The 22782-nt window shown below is 30.6% G+C and overlaps 1 protein-coding gene across 1 annotated transcript in view; it reads left to right on the top strand.

Annotated features, from left to right (window-relative positions):
• The first annotated feature begins 3832 nt into the window (after positions 1-3832).
• Positions 3833-22782, top strand: part of LOC140452400 (cytochrome P450 4d8-like) — a 110567-nt gene continuing 91617 nt past the window's right edge. The window contains exon 1 of the mRNA XM_072546627.1: positions 3833-3992. The gene's annotated coding sequence lies outside the window, so the exon portion shown is untranslated. The remainder of the gene's footprint in view (positions 3993-22782) is intronic.

Raw genomic sequence — 22782 nt, 5'->3', positions numbered from 1 at the left:
TTCTTCCACCAGTTTATACTGAAAAGCCTCATGTACCGTTCTCAATAAAAATCAAGACAGAATTTCTCAATACTGTCCAAGGCCCAATGTTTAAAGCAGAAATTCAGAAGAGATGGCCTAATTATTATTATATGTTTACTCATGGTTCAAAAAAATAACACTGCTTGCGCAGTATACCAACAGTATTCTAGACAACAGCATAAATGTAAGTTACTTGATGAAGCCACCATCTACATATCCGAAAGGCTGGGTTTAAAGTTTGCTCTGTTTCACGCTTTAACAAAGGAAATGAAGAACTATGTAATATTTACAGACAGTAAAAGTGCAGTAGAAAGATTAAGTGTAACAAGTAAATCCAAGCAATTGACTCATCTTGATATAGAGATTTAATATTGTACTACGAGGTTTCAAAGCTCGGAGAAGTTATTATCGCATGGATCAAAGGCCATTCTGGGATAAAGGGTAATATAATAGCAGATTCTTTGGCAAAAGAAGCATTATTAAGCGGAGAAATCATAGACAACAATATTCTATTGGTGTCAGGTATAGATGTATGTAGTAAACATCGGCTCAAATTAAAATGAAAAGCCAATTATACGGAATCCGAAAGACAGTCATCCTTTAAATATTGGCAACACACACTTCTTAAAAAAAGGTGGTTTTATTCAAAGTCCAACAGAAACTATTAATAGGCTAAGGTCAAATCATGCTCTAACACCTTCAAGAATGTACAAAATGAATTTAGCAGACACTCCAAACTGTACTTGTGGTAAATATGGAGATTTAACACATATCCTATTAGAATGTGTAAACCAAATAGGAAATATTACATGTTTTTATGAAAACTTACGAAAACTAAATGTCTGTTTCCCATTTCACATAAACGAATTAATTTTCTCTGGAAACGTAGAAATCTTTAATTATATTTCAATTAGTTCAATTAATATCAGTTAATAAGAAATTGTAATTATAAACTTTAAACAATATAATGTACTAACCATAGAATTAAAATGAAACTTATAAGCAATTTGCGAACACACCAATCATGTAATAAACCTTTTAATACTAAAAAATGAAAAAAAAAAATGGAAAAAATAAGAAACAAAACAAATAAATAAAAATAAACAAATAAATAAATAAAAAAAATATGTAAAACAAAATAAAATATATATACATATTACATACAATATCAAAAAAGTAATATAAAGAAATAATAAAAAAAAATAATAAAAATAAAAATAAAAATAAAAAAAAAATCACAAACAAACAAAAAAAAAGAACAGTAAAAACAAGTCAATTCTTTAATTTACTTTTACCTTACATTTTTAGTATTAACTCGAACTGTGATTGTTGTTCTGAGAATACAAATTACAAAATAGTCTGGTCAATTGGCTATGCCAAGGCCATTAAAACAAAATTTACGACATAAATGTACATTAAAAAATCTAGAGAATTATATTTTATACAATTTTGATTTCTTTGAATTTTTGTGATTCAATCAATATTTAACCCATTCGCTGCCAAACTTCGCTTTTTAAATTTTATAGCACCTGCAGGTCAATTTTGTGTTCTGAACTTATAGAAAAATATTTAAAAAATTCTAAAACTTTTCACAATAGCCCTGTGTCTAAAAATTTTTTTGTTCCAATTTTGGAACATGGCCGTAAGTATATAAAAAAACATCAACGTCAATTTAAACTTAAACATTTATTGATAAAAAAATGTTAACATTTTGAGAGGGTCTATACATTTTTTTCATCAAAACATTTGAAACGATTAATAGGATATACATTAATTTTACAAATAACGCATCCAAATGTACAATCCACATCCAAACCGTATTTGATACATTCTCAGACAAAAATTTAAACCCATATCTAATAGGTTTTCCTTGAATACGCTGTTTACAGCTATACTGGCTGTAGTAAGGTACCACGGATTCATCAACAGATAGTGATATGGTTTCACCAACCGGCACATATTTTTTAAATAAATTATTTAAAGGTTCCATGAGTGGTCTTATTTTAGCAAATTTATCATTTTTTTGTAGCTGAGTGTTATCTGAAAAATGTAAATTTTGCAAAATTTCTTAAAACCTATTTCTCGACATTGCGCTGGCGATTGCTTCGTTTCTGAGATCCAAATCCAAACTCCAGTACATATCTTTTCTGGTCCTTTGAGAATAACCGTAAATCAGTAGAACTACAAAGAATAATTTGAGTTCTTCAATCGTAACCTAAAATGATGTGTTTTGTGTCGGACATACTTTATAGTCTCGTCTTTTATGCATTCAAAGACATTCTCACATCAAAAAAGTGTAAAGAAATCGATTGCACTTTCACAGTGAGCAATATTTGGATTTGGAAGTGAGATATTTTCTCGATGTTTATCTTGGGACAAGTCACCTCTTTGTTACTCGTTTTGTCTATTTGATTGAGCCTTATTCATTGAAGTTCATCATTTCTCGTCGAGAACATATCTTCAGCCTCTTTTGTCTAACATTGTAAAATAAGAGTTGCTTTAGCTGGGTGTTCAGTATCTCTGATAAAAACTTATCAGAAAAATCATTGAAATTCACATCATCCGATGATTCAGAATCTCCATCAGAATCTTCCGCTGGAAGATAAATGTATATGTTTTCAGAATCAAACTGCTTCTCATGTAGGTCATCGATTAGATTGTTCAGAGTATCAGCTGAACAACTCGTGTTCTTTACATAAAATGTTTTCACATCCATAATTCCAAACTAAAAAGGAAAACCTCAATTAGCAACATATACAGCCAAGTTCCATTTTTGGAACGTACGAAAACTAGAGGCTACTCGGTATATTCTATTTAAGGTTAAGCATTAAAACGACACAGATATATTGTATAAGCGTATATTATTACTAAAACTTACCCCGATCGCTATATTTCACAACAGAAGATAGCTATAATCAAGCTAGAGGTTATACAATTGCACCTTCCTTGAAATTTTGATATGAATCACACAACAAAAGCCACTTACACGAAACCAGTGGGTAAATTCAGTATGCACGTGTTCTTTTGACACTACCGAACACAAATAGTTTATCAGATTTAAGACCAACAGTTACATCTTGTAACCAGCAGCGAAACTAACAATTGTTCCAGATTTTGAACATGGCAGCGAATGGGTTAAGGTGCTAATCTTATCAAGCCCTAGAAGATGACAAGATGATCAGCAGCAGAACGAACCTACGAGCTTAAATATTATTATTATTATTAAACAGATCAAAATTGTATAAAATATAATTCATTTTTGCTTATGTACATTTATGTCGTAAAGTTAATAATAAACAAGATAATTCGGTGATTATGATTCCCCTTATTTCAGTATTTTGCCCTTTAACTTGACAACGGCGGAATACACTCGCGATTATTAATTTACACTACTGTTGACTCCCCGTAAAGATTTGAATAATAAAATTTGGGGCAGTTGCCATGCAAGGTCAAATGCTATCCCGACGTAACTATTAGGCTTTTTTTATTATTTATTTATGATATCATCGATTGGAATTTGTCTTTTGAAGCTTTCGTTGTTCAATTAGAAAAATATTATATCTTGTCTTTAAGTAGGGTAGGATAAGTTATCTGATCTATGACATAATTAGTAAGTGTCAAATTTTGTTTTTGCTAGTATTTTCCGGTATTCTTAGCAATTATGGTACCTCACCTTTAATATTTTGTTTATTTCACACACGTTCAATTTCTGTATTTATTTATAGTGTATCAGCATTTTGCTGTCATAAATATCATCTAAGACTGGACTATAATATACAAAGTCGAGAGTAAAGAGAAAGTAAAACCAATTTCAGTTTCTAAATTTGCACAGTTTGGTGTATGTAAGTGCTCTGGTGCATAGCAATACGTAAATATTTTATATAGACATAATAATTATTAATGTGCGTCTAAAAATATAAAGGTCAAGTAAATATAACTGCACGCGATAAATCTAACAAACAAAAACCAAGGTAAATATTCATTTTAATTTACAAGTTTTTGCTTAAAATTGAGTTTTTGGTTTTATTAACAAAACAAAAGGTAATTTAAATGTATTGTAGGTATGTTATAAACACACAAAAAATTAATTTTTTTGCTTTCTTGTTATTGCTTAAATGAGGATAGTTTATGTCTTGTTATGTTCATAGTTAAGGATTTTTTAGTCTTCCTTTAAAATTTGTGTAAGAGTATATACTATTTTCTGTATATTTTTGATTAAATACCACACACACCATAGCAACATTACAACTTATCTAATCAGTTGAAATATGTGTGTCACCACAATCAACAATCGGGAAAAAAATCGTTGATTTCACGAAAAAATCGTATACAGATATTTGAAAGTTTAAAAAATATATGAGGGGAGCTAATAAAACATCGGTGAAGATGTACAGCTGATTTTGCTTTGTTTTTCTTTTAAAGAATTTAAAAAAGTGAAAACGTAATTTTTTGCCTATAAAACGTTTTTTTGCAGTTTAGAGAAAAGTGGTTTAAATCAAAGTAATAGGTCAGAAAAAGCTCTTTAACATTGATAATTTTAATTTTAATAATTCAAAATTAATATACATAAATACTTGACCAAAATAATTTTAAAAAACCCTTATTTTTGTAGCAATTTATAAATATTAATTCCTTTATTTTTTGCACAATCACATGTATGATAACTCATAACTATTGAAAATTCTGGCATTTAGTGAGTTTTTAAAGTGTGCTAAATTTTAAACGGATCGACCAAATAGAATATAAGTTATTCAATTTATTTATCAATAAGAGCGAATATTTAAACAAGTGTACTAGCTCAAACAGTCACTCTAGATTTATTTTGTAAATCGAAATTGATTCTTCGAGCCTTCGTTTTTAAGGTATATTAAAAAGATCTCAATATTTCAACATTAAATTTGTCCAAAAAAGGAATGACTGTGACATTGAAATTTTGAATTTTTTTATATCATACACTTTTATGTAGGCTCAATAAAAACCTGGTGAAAAACACACTTTTCAACAAAATCAGAACCTTCTATGACCAATATTAAACCATTTTTTTTAAACGATATTTCCATTGTTTATTAATATTAAGAGCTAAAACTTAATCAAATTGTAAAAAAAGACCTAATATTATAATCCAACTAATAGATGGCATACACAGTGAAGAAGTAAAACGTTATAACCCGTTAAAATGATTGTACTTTTAAAATACCGCCATTGAAAAGTAGAGGAAAGAATTGTCTCCTGAAATAACTTAGCTTGTTTTTTTTTATTAGTCATAGAACGTTCTGTTTTTTGGGAAAGTGTGCTTTTTTACCAGCTTTTCATTGAGCCTACTTACAACCATATGACATGAAAAATGTCAAAGGTATTATAAATGTTTAATATGTATTCTAAACTGCCACAATTTTAAGTAATTATATTACATGTGTTTATGTAAAAAAACAAAGTTTTTAGCATTTATAAATTACTACAAAAATAACGCTACCTTAATTAGCAGACCTTGTAACTCCAAAATAGTAAATTTTATAGGAGACAATAAAAACTTTGTAAAATTTTATTTATATTAGCAGTCATATTTTTGGTTTGAAATATATCAAATATACAGTGAACGGCTAAATTATGGAATATTATCATTATTTCGAGAACCATCGAGTTTTGAGCACAGACCACTAATTGAGGGAAATGCCGAAACAGGTCGATTTTTGTTAAAATATCCATGCTATAACGGGATGATGTCACCGGTGTAGGTGTAGCCACGCAATCGTTAATTTTTTTAAATAGAAATCGGTATAATGCGACACCTCATTTAAACGAGAATTTACTTCTCTATTTAACGACATTACATTTTTAACTAAAATATTTTTTTAAGGGTACCAAAACAATTTTTTTTAATTTAATTTAAACTAAATTACAACTAATGATTTAATTCATAATGTACTTTAAAGTAACCAAATTGTGCATAACAATTATTTTAAATTAAATGTTCGAAATGCCATCCATCGATTTCTTGATAATATGCTAATCTACAGACACATTCATCAAGTGCATTGCGGATGACTTCTGGAGTAATTAGACTCATTTCATGCCTAATTCTATGTTTTAAGTCCTGTAAGTTTTGGGGTTTATTGACATAAAGTTTTAATTTTATGTAACCCCACAGGAAAAAGTCTAGAGGTGTTAGATCTGGCGACCTTGCTGGCCACTCTATAAAACCTCATCTTCCGATCCACCTCCTGGGAAAGCAATGATTTACACATTGACGTACTTCACGTGCGTAATGCGAAAAGGCTCCATCATGTTGAAACCAGATATTTTCACTAGGTAAATTTGGATTATTGGCATTTGGATACATGTTAGCAAGGACAGGTATAAGTTGATTTCTCAAAAAACTTAAATAACGTTCTCCTGTTAAATTTTATTCGCAGAAAAAGGGCCCAATGATTCTGTCATTAATGATCCCTACCCATACATTTACTTTCTGAGGATATTGCTTGTGTGACTCAGTCATCCAATGTGGGTTTTCTTGACTCCAATATCTGCAATTTTGACGATTCATTGTACCATGCATAAAAATATGGCTTTATCGGAAAAAAGGATTTGATTGATGAAATGTGAATTGCGGATACATAAATCCTGCATAATTTCAGAAAATTGAAGCCGGCGATCGGGATCGTCGTCGTTTAATTCCTGATGTAGTTGAATTTTGTAGGGATGATATTTTTCTTTTTTTAAAATACGTAATACAGATCGTTGGGGAACTCCAGCATATTCACCCATTTGTGTTGAACTACTATGAGAATTGTCATGTACATTTAATAAAATATCAAGTTTCACATTGTCTTCAATTTTTGCGTTGAATAAGTTGCATACCTTGTTCTGTGTTCTTTTTTTTATCTCCGCATCCGCTAGGAATTAATATTTCTATGCGTTGTGTTTCATTTAGTTGAGCCATAATTTAGTATTCAAAAGCAAAAATTACAATTGACAACTGATGACAATTCACAAAATCAAAACATTTACGTCAATAAATATTGCAGTAACTATGCCACCATCTGTTGGTTGAATTAACATTTTAACATTTTAACAAAAGTTTCAGTGTTTATGAGATAACTTTTTATGTCCATTATTATTTTTGCTTTTTTAAGTATTTACTTCAGAAAGTCATGGCAGGAACGGATGGATGGCATTTCGAACATTTAATTTAAAATAATTGTTATGCATAATTTGGTTATTTTAAAATACATTATGAATTAAATCATTAGCTATAATGTAGTCAAATTTAAAATAAAAAAAATGTTCTTGTACCCTTAAAAAATATTTTAGTTAAAAATGTAATGTCGTTAAATAGAAAATTAAATTCTCCTTCAAATGAGGTGTCGCATTATACCAACTTTTATTTAAAAAAAATAACGGTATGTCACTACACCCACACCGGTGACGTCATCCCTACTCCATGTACGGTATAAGATGGGTATTTTATAACAAAAATCGACCTGTTTTGGAATTTTCCTCAAAACTCGACGGTTCTCGAAATTATGATAATATTCCATAATTTAACCGTTCACTGTATATTTGTATCCTTTAATTCAAATAGCTAACTGTAAAATTTTTTATTTTACAGTTTTTTTACGGAGTTGAGTTTTGCACACACACACAGACTATATCGGAGATACGTGATTTTCCAACATTTATTTGTTAAAATGGAAAAAGAGTGATCCAGAAAATAAGTCTTTTTTTCTAAAAAATACTAAATAAAAAACATAAATTTTACAAACTACAGTAAAGTTTAACATGAACAAGGTGTTTAATCGTGAGGAATTGCAGTATAAAATGGATTAAAATCTGGTTCCAAAATGGATGTTAAGGATTGTAAATCAAGAAACTACCTCTATTTAATCGATAGTCTTTTGGTGTAAAGACTTGAAAGATTGTGAAGTGTCGTTGGATTAATTAATTTGTCTTTTCTTTGGGGTAGATTTTCTCATTCATCAGAAAAATTTAATTTGAATTGAATTGTTTGATTAGGTAAATACTTCAATGCACGTATATCGACAACTCGGGGAGATCCACTAAGTTTGCCTGGCCTAATGCTATTATAAAATAAATGACTATCAAATTTTTTTAAATATTTGTAATCCAAATACTTCACTGTATATGGAGAAGGGAATTTTCTGGCCTTTTAACAGATTGTTATATAATCTGCTGGTACACGAACTGTTTTATTTTTTAACTTCCGTCCATTCAGGAGTGCATTTAGTCGGCCTCCATTTGTGTGTGACCGACTTCTAACAACTTTTGTTCAATTATTACATTGTTCGTAGATTCAATATGAAGAGGCGCATTGGCTAGTGTACAGCAACGGTTCTGGTACGAACAGCCACGCCGTCGCTGTACAAAACAATTTTTCCTTTCCCTCAAGTAAGGGCAGGTGTGATAAAACAAAATCTGAAATTATTGTTGAACACTCATTGGAAGTCAAACCGCCTTTTGTCTGATTCAACATGAAACAGAATCCTTTCCTGGTGTTTATGTTATAAATTGTAAAGTTGTGGAGAGACAACTTTATTTTATAGTAGAAAGAAGATACTGAAGATTTAGGGCAAAGTAATAATAATTGTAAATCCATTGTGAATGTTACACAAGTTGAGTCTGCTTTATGTACATCTTTTTTATCTTTGCTTCATCTTTCTTAAGAATATGCGTTTCATACTCATCTTGACTCAAATTTCCCGTTATAAAAGACTCTTAAACATCGCAAGCATCTTTTTTGGGTTGATAAGTAGAAAGATTTTGATCATCAAAAATCTGTGAAAACCTTTATTGTGACAACGGAGTTACATTTTGTTCTTTGTTTTCTGTGTTTTTTTTTTTAATTAGGTTCGACAGAGTTCTCATCAACATTGAGTGTAATTTTATGATCATCTGTTGGATCATATCGATTTCTACCTTCTGTTGCTGTTAGCCAGTTTTGAGCAGTCCATTCACCGATAGCTTAGGTATTCAGGAACATATTCTTGCAAACTCGAACTGCAGAACTTATTGACCAAAACATTTCCAGCTATTGGACCACTGATCTTGATTTTATTCAGCTGGAGGAGTTCCACTTGATGCCATTGAAAGATTATCGATTATTGTTCAAATGATTAAATATTAAATTTATCTAAACAATATTTTAGTAAGTTTTGACATAAACAAATTATTTACAAATGTGTCATGAGATACTGATAGTACCTATTTTCAACTAAATAATGAATTATATAAACAACATTTTGGTCTAGCAATAAGCTCAACTTAATCTCCATTATTACCGAATATATTTATGGAATACTTCGAAATAAATATTATTTCTAAATTAAATTTAAAACCCACTGTATGGTTGAGACATATGGATGATGTGTTCAAAACAAGATTATTTTAAAGTCACCTACTTTAAAATGTATATTTGCTGAATTGTCATGTTAATATAGTTATTATTATTAATATTTTATATGTTAATCAATTATATACGTAAAATAAATTATAAGATGAATTTTTTACAAATTAAAAAAATTGCTTTAATTTGCTTACAGGAAAAACAGTAAATTGTATTAAGATGTCACAAGAAAATAGCTTCAGAACAGCTCTTTTCTTAATAATAGTAATTTCTTAGCAAGTACTACATTGTAGTACGCTTAGCAGAACGCTTGACAGAATTAAGGTGGGGCGTCGTTACTTGGATCTAGGGATCCCACCTTAAATTTTTACCTTTACCATGCGATCTGCGCGATGCTCCATTACGCATATCAGGATTTTAAAATTTTGGCCTGTGATTTCAAGAAATAATAAATTGACAATTTATTTGAAAACTAGATTTAAGCTAGATATTTAATTAACCAATTATAATCTTTTATTTATGTAGTCTTATCGAAATTATGATTAAAATGATGACTAGCAAATCTCATAAATAAAAAACTTACAACTAATTCTTAATTTAAAAGAAAATTTTATCCTTCATATCATTCATAATATATTATCTTAATTTCCAAAATTCTTTCTTTCCTCTTTCAAAAAGCCTATTTCTTGTTTTATTTGACAAACATTTAGTACTTCTCCTGGTTTTTTGTATGTTTCTTTACATTTTATTCCCACTACTAAATAGCAAAATCTTTTACAATGAAACTTTTTTAAACTTCTTTTTTAATTTAAATATTATGTTTATATGGGATTAAGCCACAATTTATTGGTTGTAACGAAAATCACATTTTTTAACTAACCAAAGTTTGACGTTTTGAAATCGTTCTCAAAATATTTATAGAAATTTTAAACAATCTAAGAAAACGGCCAAGGATGGACCAAGGTTATCTTTATTGGTTATAATTATGATGAGCATTGATCTCCTTTTTTAATCGGTAAAAGATACAGGTTAGGTTAGGAGAAACAAAAATGTCAAAGTCTTAAAATCATCTGCGCAATGGTGCATGGCGCATCTCGCATGGTAAAGGTGAAAATTTAAGGTGGGATCCCTAGATCCTTGTGGCGTCGTTCAGTGGCAAGAGCCAGGAATAGATGGTTATATGAAGCGAGCACCAAAACTAGAGAGATATTAAGGGTGTATAACTGGAGGAGAGCAACCGGAGAAAGGAATATTTGAAGGAAAATAGAGGAGAAGGTCAGGAGCTTCTTTGCAAATTATGCAAAAATATATAGACTGCTCTGGGCAGGTTACCTTATTAGAATTGATAATAACAGAACACCTATCAGAACATCTAGTGGCACTATGGTGGGGTGTTGGCCAGTGGAAAGACCAAGGAAGGGGTGGTTAAACGATGTGTGCATCGATGCAAGAGAGACGTTGGAGGTGGATAACTGGATGAGCTTAGCCGAAAAAATGAATTCTTTCTGAAAATTCTGAAGGCACCTAGGGCCCTATTTGTGGTGTAGTGCCATTAAAGAGAAAGCAATATCGTACTATACAGTGACGACTGTCAATATCAAATTAAACCTGCATATTATCAGATGCTCTAATGAAGTTAGCAATAGAAAAACAGAAAAAAATTAAAAAAAAAGTACCCTGAAAACTGGATAATCACGAAACGGAGATATTTTTAGGGACATTTTATCAAATGTTCAAATGTTGGTGAGTTAAAGGATTTCTTTATTAAAATACATTATTATCCCATTAGAAGAACGAGTTATAAAACCGGTGATCAAATAGTCGCAGACATTCGTGCTCGTACATTAGGTGAATTAATTTTAAAAACCGACTAGGATGATGAATAGACAGAACTACCTAGGAGACCAAAGATTGGGGATTATAACTAACACCCGCTATATAAATCTCGACCGAAAATAACCACGGAAAAGTACAACCATCATCAGACATTGAAATCAGTGATACGTAAATAATTTTGGGACTTTTACGAAAACTTTCCACATTAAAAAATATTGGATTTTAGTTTACTTTAAAAATAAAAGGATAAGAATACGCATTGTTAGTAAAAACCATGATACTTGTTTTCCTTTTTTGCATTTGATTCTAATTTAGTTTGAAAAGCCAGAAACTTAAAATAAATGTTTATATTCTTAGTTTAAATTACTACTTTATCCTAAATAAAATGATTTTCAAATATATTGAAATGAAATATTCTTATTTGTGAACTATTTTATTTTTAGACCATACGTATATATTCCAGTCGTCAGAGACCCCAGACGAGACCCCAAAAATTTTTACCACTATTTCCTCCGAGATTGCGTCCTCGTAGGGGAGGGGAACGGAAAATATTTATTTATTAAAACTCTGTATACCATAGAAAAAATGTTTTAAACAATAAATGTAGCTGAGATAATTTTAAATAAAAATGTTTATTAGAAATTTTTTTTGTAAAATAAACCATTTCCTCAGAAAGGACGCTTGAAGCGACCGGCGATTTTGTGTCATATGCGAGCGTTAAACCATTTTTTGAGTAGAATTTGTATTCACTCGATGGTAAGAATTCTATATCTTTTATTCGGCAAAAGTCAAAATGCATTTTAGAAGTGAAAAGTCCAACTTTCATAAACAATTTTTGAATTTGGCTGCGAATGAAGTCAGTTTGTACAAAGCTGTTAAATAAATAAATGTTGCACGATTTTTGCCATTTTTCATGATTCTCATGAGATCAATAAAATTTATCACTTTCATTAACCAGTCACTATATAATTTCCATTATTAGAGCCTAATCTTCAAAAATAGATCATGAAATTTCGATTTTGAGTTTTGACAACAAATATGAGGAATTTGAAATGTGCGTTAAAAAGGCTTATTTTTAACTTTTACATTAGACCCCTTCGGCTACAAATTACACCTCATGCCGCCTTCGTGAAAGCGTATCCTCTGACGTAAGATCCTCTGTAAAATGAAAGTTTAAATTCAGCATTTTTTAAGCATATTTCAAATGCTTTATATTTATGGTCAAAATTCAAAATCGAAATTTCATGTTATAGGTTTTGAAGAATAGGCTCTACCAATTGAAATTCTATAGCGGTTGGCCAATGAAAGTTATAAATTTTATTAATTTCATGAGAATCGTAAAAAATGGCAAAATCCGCATTTTTTACCTTTAAAACCCATTTTAACATTTGTCGATAGGACACTCTGATCAAAAGAGCTAATTATAATTTTTGATTAAAATTATTTCAGTTACATTTTTTGTTTAAAACATTTTTTTCTACGGCGTCCAGTCTTGACAAATCGATGTTTTCTTTTATGTATTTTATGCGAAAATCGATGAGTTTTAGAATGAAGCCTAAAGGTAAGAGTGACAAACTTTTTTATACCTTTTTGGGGTCCTAAAATTGACATACTCAGCAAAATTCAGCTTGTTTGTATGATTTTTAGAGGTCAAATTTTTGACGACTGGACCTTATAAGGGTAATCAGGAACACGTAAGTTAATAATTAAATAGAAAAAATGTTCAAAACCTCGTATATATCAAAATTATTTAAAAAATAATATAAAATTTACGAGAATAGCAAATTTTTTGGTATTTGATAAATATTAAATAGTATTACTTGGACATATTAGAAATTTGTATTAGTGTTGTACAAAAATAAAAAGAGATGTACTTCTAACCCTCTCCTGATTAATTTGTTGAAATTCAGATACGAGGTTTTGTAGTTTGAGCGACGTTATACTTATTTGATAACATGTATTAAACTGGTGTGTATCACATTGTCTCGACATTGTCTTTCTTAGCTCTATGTCCTATGTTTTGTCCAATCTTCCAACGCCATTTGAGTGAATCAGTCTATTGGCTTTCCCTTGGTCGATTAATCTTTTGATTGTATATATGTGATCTATACACTATTTTTCGTGGTAGATTTCTCGGTGGAACGATCAGCGATTTTTTCTTTTATTTCCTTTTTTTAATTTTTACCTTTCCGTTTAATCTTGTTGTAGTTGGAAAATATTATGTGAAAAACTATATAAGTAAGAGCCATCATTAAAAATATACTTGTATAAAGTTCTTTTTGACATTTCTAATACCTGTTGTGTATTATACATGTCAATGTATTTCTTACGTGTAATGACAACTACGGTTGCTCTGATCTGCTCAAGTGATCTCAAATCCATAGAGCGTATTTGGAGTCAGTGCAGTTAATTTGAAAAACATATTTTTTTAAAGTAGGTATAGACTTTCAAAATATATTGCTTCTTTGATACGCCACTGTAAATATAAAATTACTAATATTTCCGTGAACTTCAACAATAACTTTCCAATGCTGAATATAGCATACCTTGTAGGCCCTTTGCGCTCATCGAAAAGTTTAACGGCGTGTCATATTTCAAGTTACGTCGCAACGATACGTACCTTTCCATAAAATTTCACAGAAAGTTTACATCCATTGTATTTCGTGAACTGTTTGGAAGTTTTTTGTTTTATGTTGTTTTATCAGCTATTTTTAGTTGTTTCATAAATTTGTAAGTACCGAAAAGATCCTTAGTATAATAATTAAAAAAGAAAACATAACATCAATTACAAGTATGTGGTTCTTAATTCAAAAGTTTTATAGTGTTAATATAAGCACCATCACCATCTAGAACATTAAGCATGATCATATACCTACTTATAATTTATAACGTGTTATTTCTCATTTATGTATTTATTTTATTATGTATTAATTTTTCAGCGATGTTTTTTTATTTATTCTACTATTTCTTTTAATAAGTAATATTTTTCAAACGAGATGATATCGAGTGGTCACTTATTTGAAAGTTTTTTTTTCAAATATATATATATATATATATATATATATATATATATATATATATATATATATATATATATGTATATATATATATATATATATGTATATATATATATATATATATATATATATATATATATACTGCTGTTTTTCTTGTTTATGATTCAATTTTCAGCTCCATTTGTCATAATACTTCGCACTAATGTTTTATAAATCTGTGTTTTTGTCTTCATATTTAGGTGTCTATTCCACCATACTGAGTTAAGTTGTCCGATTGCTGTTCTTGTTTGTCCTAATCTTTGTGTAATTTCTTACTCTGTTCTTGCCTTTTTCGTAATTATAATCCCCAAGTATTTGAATTTATCCTTTTCTTTGATTGTTACGTTGTCATCAATCTGTAGATCTTTTATGTCTTCTTCACTTGTAGATAGGTACTCTGTTTTCGTGAGGTTAATATCTAGGCCAGTCTTGGTTTATTGTTCTTGTAGTTTCTTCATCATGTAGCTGAGGTCGTCTTGGTCTTGTACAATCGCTACTTGATCGTCTGCAAAGCTTGACGTATATAGGTATTCGTTCCGTACCGGTATTTCTATGCCTTCGCATTTTCTTTTCCATGTAGTCAAGGCTTTCTCTAAGTATATTTTGAATAGGGTTGGAGATGTGGAACAACCCTGCAGGAGCCCTTTTGTTGTGGTGAAGTCTCCTATGATTCTTGTTTCCGTTTTAATGGAACTTAATTTTCATTATACAGAGCTTTTGTAGTTTCTATGAGTTCCATATGTATTTCTAATTTGTACATTGCCTTCCATAGTTCTGACCTTAATACAGAGTCATAAGCCTTTCTCAGGTCTACAAATGCCGAGTGTATATCTCTATTTTTGCTTTTTTCTTTTTCAACAGTTGTTCCAGTGTGTATTTATGGTCTATGCATGATCTTCCTGCCGTGAAGCCTGCCTGATCCTCCCCGATTTTGCCTTTTATCGCTTGCACTATCTTTTCTCGCAGTATCTTCCCATATAATCTTCCTATTGATGATATTACGCTTATTCCTCTGTAGTTTTTGCATCGTTTTCTATCTCCTTTCTTAAATATAGATGTCATGTATGCCTCCGTCCATTCCTTTGCGAGCTGTTCTTCATTTATGGCTTTCTGAAATACCCATTGTATCATCCGGTGTAATTCTTTTGATCCGTATTTTATGAGCTCAAGAGAGATGCCTCCAGGTCCCGGTGCTTTCTTATTTTTGATTGATTTTATGGCCGTTCTCATTTCCCTATCTGTTATTTCTATTTCTTGTTGTGGGAATCTGCTTAGTCTTCGCCTGTTTTCTTTTCCAATGAATTGTTGGCTTTGTTCTGTTAATATTTTCTTGTAACAGTCCTTTCATTCTTTGTCCTGTATATTTTCCAAATTAATTTTTTCTTTTGAGTTTTGTTTCAATCCTCTCAGTACTTTCCATGACTCCGAAGTTCTTGTATCTCCTATGTATGTTTCAATATTTTAGCATGTTCTTTCCCATTCTTCATTCTTTTGCTATGTTATTTGTTTTTTCACTTCTCTATCTTTTTTCTCTATATTCTTTATAAACTTCATCGTTGGTTGTAATCAGCCATTTTCTGTATAGCTGCTTTTTTTCTTCAATTATTCTTTTTGTTGGTTCATTTATTTCATAATAGTGCTGTTTATTTATTCTATGTTCTTTTTTCCAAGGTCTTCGAATACTGTTTGCTTTATACTCGCCTTTATATGCTGCCCTATCTAAATTCTATTAATTTTTGGTCTAGACGTTGTTGGTATAGTTCTCTTATTGATTGTTCTTCAAGTAGTTCTATATCGTATTGTTTTTCTCTTATAGTGTTCAACGGTTCTTCTGTAGAGGGGGTCTTGTTATGTTTCCAATTAATACCCATTTTTGCTGTCAGTAGTCTATGGTCCGTTCCACATTCTGCTCTTCTTCTAACTCGCACATCTTTGATCTTTATTGTGGTATTTTGTTTCGTTATTAGGTTTCAATTTCCACTTCGGAAATCGTTCTCAAAATACAAATGTAAAAATTGTCCTGTACAGCATTTTTGTAATCTCACCGTTAAACAATTGTTTGTGTTTTTTTAAAGACATTTTAATACCAGTCAACATGAAACATTATATTTTTTTTACCCAGGGATTTTTTACATACCATATCACCCTCATAGCCGCAATCTCAAAAGCATTAATCCCCTTCATACATATTGAGTCATGTTTTTGTAATACATTTTTTTCTCATAAAAAATGTATTACGAAATGTAACCATGTAGCTTTAAAGCATATATATATATATATATATATATATATATATATATATATATATATATATATATATATATATATATCGTCGCCGTGGATGTGAAGAGAGCTAACCAACAAAAGTCAGTTTCGAGATAATGAGCATTTTAGATTACCATGTTCAAGAAAAAATACATTTTAGCTCATAACTTTCCTGTTCATTGAACTATTCCTAAATTTTTTTTAGGATTTATGAAACAAAGTGTTACCTACTTTGTACTGAATCAATCACTAATATAACATTGATTTATATGAGGGTAGAAGGGTTTCGTTCATTTAGCTCCATTCACCACTAGATAACTTTTCTCGAGTCATACTGTTTTTTGTTATGTGAAAAGATCTAAGTCTACGAAATTAAATAATACAAGGTGATATTATGCTTAAAATGTTTAATTTTGGGTACAAAAATAACACAAAAGTATAAAAAATTCAATTTAATTTATAGTCTTTAACATTGAATATTATTTAATAATGAATATACAGAAATCTTATTATTTTATCGCTACTCGGATTCCGAATCGTTTGCAGCGATTCGTACTTAAAATTATTATTATCGGCTATTGGTTTTAAAAGTCGGAGATAGTAATCATGGTAGGTGGCTGAGATAGTATCTGACCTACAAAGATCTTGTAGATCCTTTAGTTTCTTAGCATCTATTCCTAAAGCAGAAGGATACAGTTTCGGAACCTCACTGAAAACATTATTGTCAACTCGAGTGTTTCTACGAATGCAGAATTGTTTGAAGTCTACCTGACTAAGTTGTGTTTTATAGAAGATTATATGGGCGTGCATGATTTGGACGCTAAATTTAAATTCGACACTGAAAAATAAAATTACCTGTTTCTGCATACATGATTTAGACGCTAGGTGTAATTGAAATGTAAATGGAAAGTCAGGTAATAAAATTCTAGAGATTAAGCTTGATAAGGTTTACTTGTCACTTTGAAATAAATACGACATACATTTTACGAAATGGAATCGATCGATACAGTTAGTTTGATACCCATGTATCCTATTTCTAACGAACATATTTTTTTTCTACTCTTTGGATCTTTAAGTCTATTACTTTCACTATTACAGACACTATTAATTTTAATGTAAGTTTCAGTTTGAAAATTTTTTAAAACATCAATAAAATGGAAAATATTTGGATGAGCATGGTAAAAATTATCATTAAAACGCGAGTGGAACGATTCACAAGCATTAGTTGTTAATTGTAAACTCTCACTCATCGCAGCCCACATCTCCGACGGAAATTTTGCGTGGTCGCCAATGTAGTTGTCCAATAAGTAGTCGGAAAACTTTTCAATTTTTGAATCCTTTGGTTGAATAGCCATAAAATCATGTATAAAAGATTCTTCGACTTCTGAGGGAGGTAAAAATGGCAGCCCAAAAATATATTTCAGCCATTTAGATATTTCACTGTCTGCCAATTTATATTCCCGAATTAAGCCACAACCACCGATATTACGATACCAAGCTTGCATAAGATGAAAACGGCACCCTTTAATGTGCACATTTGGAAATTCAAAAGCGCAGCATTGTGGATAGCAATTTCAAAATCGGAGAAAATGATTTTTGGATTGAATTTTAGACCAATTACTTCACATTTGCATTTCAAAACATTAAATAGTTTTATATAGGTTTGTTCCGATTTGTCGGGAAGTAAACAATAACACAATGGTATATAATGTCCATTGATAAATACATGTATGGTAAAAAATTGCTTGAAATATTGAGCACAGTAACTAAATATACCGTCCATATAAATCGTTTCACTGCCGCACAGAAAACGCATGTTAGTGTTAGACGAGAAGATGATAATGTAAGAACTTAGTTCAACCGCAAATATAAAATTCTCGTCTTTAAGTGTTTTGATATTCATAATATTTACCGCAGCAATAGTTTCTTCTTTACTTTTGGGCAGTTTCGGTTGAGCCATTCGCCGTTCACTGTATATTTGATTTCGTATTAAATTAACGTCTTTAACAGACATGTGGCTCAAGCAATCTACATTTTCTTTCAACGCACTATGTATGATTTTGGACGGCCTTTCGGTCAAATTATCCTTAGCCTTCCTTTTGGCACTGCTACGCACAATCTGTCTATTAAGCGTCTTGATATCACACTCGTGATTATGTTCTAAATTACTTCGGATCTCTAACTTTTCTGGCCCTTTCGTGAATATCTTCGCTTTACACGACCGTTTTACACACCTCCAATACGTTTCTCCCGATTTTAGTACTTTATCTTGAGAAAAAGTAAAACTGTTCACTTTGAGCAAAATTTTACCACGATTACTTACTAACGTTGAAATTTTCATGTTCACTTTTCACTATTCTCTGACAAACTAATAACTAATAACTAAGTAAATTTCAGTGACCATCAATAAACCCTAATTATATCTAAAACAAGGGTACTTTTAAGACCCTCAGTTACTTCAGCGTCAAAAACATGCCCGCCCGATTATATCAAGGTGTTTTTTTCTATATTGCAGCCATTTAATATTTAGCCACTTCATAACACCGCCATCGACTGTCTTTGTTTTGTTAATAATTAATTTTTCGCTGTAAGTTTTAAAGTCTAAAAAATGGCTGTAATCTAATTCCTTAACGACGTATAGAGGGTGATTTACTTTGGATGTTCTTGCCACTGTGTACCACCCGTCAGGCACATATATATTTATTTTTCGTCCACTACTTTCAATCGCAGAATGAACGCTGTCCCATTCCATTTCGGAATGTCCGGATTCCATGAACTTTTGATTAATAATTTGTAAATTATCAAAAGAAGACCAAGCTTTTATAAACATTGCACATAAAATAGAATTTCTATTTTGACCTGTTGCAGTATTAGAATAAAATGTTACTTCACTCACTTTAGATGGCAGCTAAGAAAGCATGTTCCGTAAGCATGTAGCTACTTCTGAGTTCTGATGATCCTTTTTTACCATTCAATTCATGCCACATGTGGTTAATAGTAACACTAGTTTTGAGAATATAAACCGTAAAATTGTATGTTTTTAATTTCTGTTTTTAATATAATTGCCTCACTTCTAATTAGGGAGTCAGTAAAATCTTTTCCATACCCATAGTGAAGGTGCCGAAAGTATTATTAATTTTAGCACGATCTTTGTCAATTTTCTTATGCTCTCTAGTCTCCTTCTTTCAAAGTTGATGTAGATTGTATTCATCTTGATGTTTTTCTTTTTCGTCTTCGGTTTTATTTGTGAATTGAATACAAAAGCTACATTGGTCTTTTTTTGGTTTATGGAAATCATAGGTAAATTCGGTGCTGAATATATAATTATGATAATAAAACGACACTGAAACTCTCTGATACTCTTCGCAGTATTTTAAATAATCTCGGTAAATTCGTTTTTCAGACCAACCAGAAGGTATATATTTCCTCTTGGTTGAACTTCGACAATAATGAGAATCAATCACCGGTAGTGATTTAATGTGATTACGTACTACCTCCTTTTGATTATCTGGGCTATCTGACTATCTATTCCTTAGGGGGAACTTTTCGACATCTCTTGTCCTCCTCTATGATACCTGACGACTTTTACTTTTTTAAAGCCGTTTCCAGATATATCAAATGTACCCAGAAAAAACGTTTACATACTTGGATGTTGTCGTCGTCCAACCTTAAATTGTACACCACAGTGTATTTGCGTCTAGAGGCGGCATCTTCATTATTTGTTTTATATCGCCGGTTAGGTATTTTTTGCGTAATTCTACTACTGATAAAGCTCTATCTTCCTCTTTCATCTTGAAAGTAGTGAAAATCAAATAATGTTTGCCTCTTTTCCTGGCTAATTTTTTCTGTACACCTATAGTGACATTTTCAATTACTGGGTTTACCAGATTTTCCTGGGGTAAATATCTCAATATATAATATATAAATAAGATTTTCTAAATTAAAAAATGTCTATAAACAAAAAAGTTATTGCAAATTATACCTAAAAGTAAGCACATTTTTCAATTGAATATAATTATTAAAATAAACAATAAAACCATTTGAAACACATTTCATAATGTGTTTTAAATGTTAAAAAAAGATAGGCACAATAGGTCAAGTAGTTTTCAAACAATTATTATATTTGTTTATCCCATTTGAGAGAACAAAGGTCATTTTCAAATTGCTGTAGAGGTGCTTTGTCAAGACTTAGAATGGTTTTTTTTTAGTCTGATTATCTTTATGAGGACTCAGATTGTCATGTTTTTTAAAAGCTATAATAATGTTTAATTGTTTACTTACATATAATTAATGCAGAATGAATTACCATTACTTATATTGACAATATCCCTAATTTATGCCGCGCAATATATGAATTACTACAATCTCTGGCCAGTTTTTATTTAAGCTTTGTCATAAACCATATTTTTATAACGAAAAACAAACAAATTTTTCGTAATTAATTTTAAAATGTTTTTTATTTGGCTCCCAAATGATGACTGTTTATACAGTAGTGTAGGTTTCAATATAGCGCGCCTAACGTAGCACTTCGATTACTTCAATTATTGCATGTAAACATCTGGAAACTACTCTGAACACTCCCAATAAAATTAAAATATATATAACCTCTACTGTGATTTATATACTTATTATTCTGTGTTTATATTATTTGTTTTCACTGATCAAAATATAAGTCAATTTTCAATAATCTATTGATTTTAAATTAAACTTTCACCTCAAAAACAATTAATGACCATTAACCAATATTGAATGCGATAAAATTGAATTTATCCATTTTATTTTTTCTCATCTACCATAATTTTTTCAAATTTAATATAATTTTACGGCCCTGGCACAATAATCCCATTCTCAAGTGTTTTTAACACTGTACGGATCCTCTAATTGTGTGTCCAAAATACTCAGTTTTTCGCCTGTCTATGGTGTTTAACAACTGAGGTTCTGAGGTTCAGTGTCCCTCATTCTGCGAACACTCAAGCTGGAAGTGTAAAAGACCCAAGACATTCTTAGAATAAAGGACCACATTTCAAACGATCCTAATTCATAAAATAGAATCGACCAAACATAACATCTTAAAACCATTTTACGAAGATTTAATGATGGTTGATAGATTCGACCGTTTCTTGATAGACATTCATTTTATGTAACAATAAAACACTGAAAACTTTGTTTTCAAAACTTCCACAAAGTTTATTTTAAATTCTTATCACTACAGCTGTTTCGACTGATTGCCTTTCTCAAGTGCATGAGAAAGGCAATCAGCCGAAACAGCTGTAGTGATAAGAATTTAAAATAAATTTTGTGGAAGTTTTGAAAACAAAGTTTTCAGTGTTTTATTGTTACATTAAATGATGGATTTCTATTACACTGAACTGGTTTCCATGGCATAAATGCCTTATGTAATAATTAAATCCGTGTCAATCTAATCATCAGATTGTCCATTTTTGTTTAACTAGCTGCCTAGATATTAAAAATGACTGATATGCTTCATTTATCCAAATTTACTGTTAAGCTATATTTATTTGGCCAACTGCTATCCACTTTATTTTCTTAATATTTCTGTTTCCACCAATTTTTATTCCTTCTAGTCTGCTATCCAAGGCTTCCATGAATATTTCGTTTGTCGATAATATACATCCTTGCCGTTTTCCACGTTGTATGGGCAGTTTATTGCAGCAATCGTCTTCAATTTTTTCAGATGCCATTTGATGGTAATTTAAATATTTAGTAGTTTTAAATCATATTCATCCAATCCTGTGATTTCGATGCATTTAGAGATCAGGTTATATTAAACTCGATCAAATGCCTTTTCATAACCAATGAAACAAATATAGAAGTTCTTGCGAAATTCACAACTTTTTTTGGAGGAGAAAACGCTTACAGAATAGGGCATCTCTGGTTCCCAAGTCATTTCTAAAGCCACGATGATTATTACCACTTTGGTTCTCGAATATACGGAATGTGCGGTTTTGAATTATTCATAATAAGATCTTAAGTGTGTGACTCTTCAGACCAAAATTGTAAATTACCTGCATTTTATGGGTTCACTCGTTGCCCTGGCTACGATTAATTCACCTTTCGACCAATGATAAGTGCATTTCGTTGTTCAAGATAACATTTGACTTATGTCAAGTGTTTTCTTATTTTTAATTACATATATAGTCAAGTCAATTATTTTTTACTTCCATTAATTACCCAGCGAATTTCAATGCGTCCTACAAAAACAATTTGATATTTTCGAGCTAG

The sequence above is a fragment of the Diabrotica undecimpunctata genome, chromosome 1, assembly GCF_040954645.1.
Source record: "Diabrotica undecimpunctata isolate CICGRU chromosome 1, icDiaUnde3, whole genome shotgun sequence".
NCBI classification, from domain to species: Eukaryota; Metazoa; Arthropoda; class Insecta; order Coleoptera; family Chrysomelidae; genus Diabrotica; species Diabrotica undecimpunctata.
This window is presented reverse-complemented; position numbering and strand designations above follow the sequence as displayed.